Here is a 3,171-nt window from a genome sequence, read left to right as displayed (position 1 = left end):
ATTGAAGTAGACATTAAGAAAAAATAATCCGAAAAAAATACGCATCTTCGAAGCCTTAACTGAATCCTTATCACTGTTTTCGTATCAATATGGTATTTCGTTCTTTACTATTTCATTTATGCTTTCAAACAAACAACATCTTTTCAAATCACCTAACTAAGATTTATAGGATAGACATTGCTTGCTCAATCCGACAATCCTCGTGGGATTCGACCCTCACTCACCTGAGGTATTACTTGGACGATCCGGTGCACTTGCCGGTTCAGTTGTGCGGAGTTCAATTTCGCGCACCAAATTTTTGGCGCCGTTGCCGGGATTGTTTGAGTTTGACAAACTACCATACTATCTTGTTGCTTAGATTAGGTACTTTAAAAAAAAAGAGAGCAAATAAACCATAATCTTACTCTTTTGTTTGTGTCTTTTACTTTCTTTTTCAAAAATTTTTCAAAACCTTTTCTTTTCTTTAGTAATCTTTGTTTTTTGTTTGAATCTTGTGTCAGTTTTTAAGTTTGGTGTCCCTTTTTTTTTTTAATTTTCGAAAGTGTTCTTATTTTTCCTTCTTGATATTCGAATTTTTCTTGGTAATTTTTCTTGTTTGATCCTAAAAATTTTAAGTTTGGTGTCTTTTAGTTGTTTTTCCTTTAATTTTCGAAAATTAGTATCATTTGATCTTAAATTTTTAAGTTTGGTGTCTCATAGTTATTTTTCTTTTTCTTTAAAATTCAAAAATCCAAAAAAAATATTTCTTTCATCTTTATTCAAAATTTTTGAAATCTGGGCTATCTTTTCTTATCTTGATTTAAAAAATTTTAAAGTTTGGTGTTTTCTTGTTAAGTAAAGTTTAAATTTTAAATTTCAAATCTTATCTTTTCAAATCTTTTTCAAATCTTTATCTTATCTTTCTTTTATCTTTCTTTAAATTTCAAAAATCCTATCTTATCTTATTTTAAATTCAATTTCAAAATTCAAAATTTAAAAAATTCAAAATTCAAATTTCAAAATCAAATCTTTTTCAAAATTCCAATTTCAATTTTCAAAAATTCAAAATCTTTTCAAATCTTCATCATATCTTTTTACTTTAAATCCTTCCTATCTTATCTTCTTTTAAAATTTTAAATTTTAATTTCTTATCTTTTAAATCTTTACTATCTTTCAAAGTTTGATTTCTAAAACTTTTAATTTTTAAATCTTATCTTTCTTAATCTTTTTAAATCTTAATCTTATCTTTCTTTTTAAATTTTAAAACTTAGTTATCTTATCTTCTTTTCAAATTTAAAATTTTAAAATTTTGAATCTTTACTTTCTTTTAAATTTGATTTTCAAAATCTTTGTTTGACTTTTTCTTTCCTTCATTTTCGAAAATCACCTTTCAATTTTTCAAATCTTTTTAGTTAATTAGTTGTCCAAGCTTTTAATTTTCTTTTATTCTTCTTTCTTAATTTGAAATTAAATAAATAAAATAAAAACAAAAATATTTTAATTTTCTTACTCCTAACTTTCGAATTCTTTCCCCCCTCTCTATTCGAATTCTATCATCTCCATCTTATCTTCTACATTCATTCATTCTTCTTCTTCTTCTTCTTCAGATATCTCACAGGGAGTTCTCTATAATCTGACATAGAAACCCCCATTCTTTCACTTTCTTGGTTTTATTTTTCTTGTTTATGAGTAGGAACAGAGATAAAGAATCCCTCTTTGATCCTGACCCTGAACCTGAGAGGACTCTAAGGAGGCGGCTACAACAAGCTAGAGAACAACACTCTGGATAAAACCTCACAAAGCTTTTTGAACAAGAAGCTGAGAATACAGACATGGCAGCCAATCCCAATGATAGAGGAGACGTAAGGAAGGTCCTAGGTGACTTTACTGCACCCACTTCTAACTTTTATGGATGGAGCATCTCTATACCTACCATTGGTGCAAACAACTTTGAGCTGAAGCCTCAACTGGTCACTCTAGTTCAACAGAACTGCCAGTTTCATGGACTTCCACAGGAAGATCCCAACAGATTCATCTCTGATTTCTTGTAGATATGTGATACTGTCAAGACTAATGGAGTGGATCCAGAGATTTACAAGCTGATACTTTTCCCCTTTGCTGTAAGGGACAGAGCTAGGTTATGGCTGGATTCTCAGCCCAAGGATAGCTTAGACTCTTGGGAGAAGGTGGTCAATGCATTCTTAACCAAATTCTTTCTACCTCAGAAGCTGAGCAAGCTTAGGGTGGAAGTTCAAACCTTCAGGCAGAAAGAGGGTGAATCCCTCTATGAAGCCTGGGAGAGGTACAAGCAACTGATCAGAAAGTGCCCTCCTAACATGATTTCAGTCTAGACCGTGCTGGATATATTCTATGATGGTCTTTCAGAGATATCCAAGATGGCATTGGGCCACTCTACTGGTGGATATACTAATGTAATACTATTTTTTATTAATTTTTTTAATGGTATTCACATATTTTTGTTAATGTTTTTTATTGTTTTTGGAATGCATTAGAGTACATGTAAAAGCACATACCTGATTTTTTTTCCTTAATTTGATAATGATATAACCACGCTTTAAAAGCGTGGCAATAGGTCTATGTATCTTCGACTATTGACACGCTTCAAAAGCGTAGCCATATCTTTCACTATTGGCACGCTTTAAAAACATGGCTAAAGGGTATACATATGGCCACGCTTTTAAGCATGGCAATGGATAAAGCGTGCCAATAGATCGAGAAAAGCGTGGCGATAAAGCAACCAATACGCGTGCAAATGTGACTCTTTCAAAAACGTGCTGGTAGCTCAAAAAGCGTGACGAAAAGCTATCAGCACACTTTTTTGCAATTTTCAGCACGGTTTAAAAGTGTGGAAAAAAGTTTATTTTCTTGTAGTGCAAAGACATTGTGTCCAGAGATATTGAATTAGTGTATTTTGTGTCCATCCTAATAAGAAGGATACAATGACACTAACAAGAGACACATCTTATTTCTCATTTTTACTTTTATTATTTTTGTTAATTTTTCATAATTATATTTTTCTTCTAAATTTTTTGAATAAAAAAATAAGAATAAATTAGACTTTCATAATTTGTTCTACTTTATCACCAAATAAAATATAAGAACATTAATTTTTGTGTCTCTATTCTGTGTTTTATTTTCAATATCTTGTCTTGTTCTATTTTCATAATCAAA

General features: G+C 30.7%; 1 non-coding gene across 1 annotated transcript; it reads right to left on the bottom strand.

Moving 5' to 3' along the window:
• Positions 1-2,213: 2,213 nt before the first annotated feature.
• Positions 2,214-2,322, bottom strand: LOC112752938 (small nucleolar RNA R71). Its single transcript, XR_003177347.1, has one exon. It is a non-coding gene; the product is annotated as a small nucleolar RNA R71 (small nucleolar RNA).
• Positions 2,323-3,171: the final 849 nt, after the last annotated feature.

This window comes from Arachis hypogaea, chromosome 15 (assembly GCF_003086295.3).
Source record: "Arachis hypogaea cultivar Tifrunner chromosome 15, arahy.Tifrunner.gnm2.J5K5, whole genome shotgun sequence".
NCBI classification, from domain to species: Eukaryota; Viridiplantae; Streptophyta; class Magnoliopsida; order Fabales; family Fabaceae; genus Arachis; species Arachis hypogaea.
Note: the sequence above shows the minus strand (reverse complement) of the source record. Positions and strands in the feature narration are given on the sequence as shown.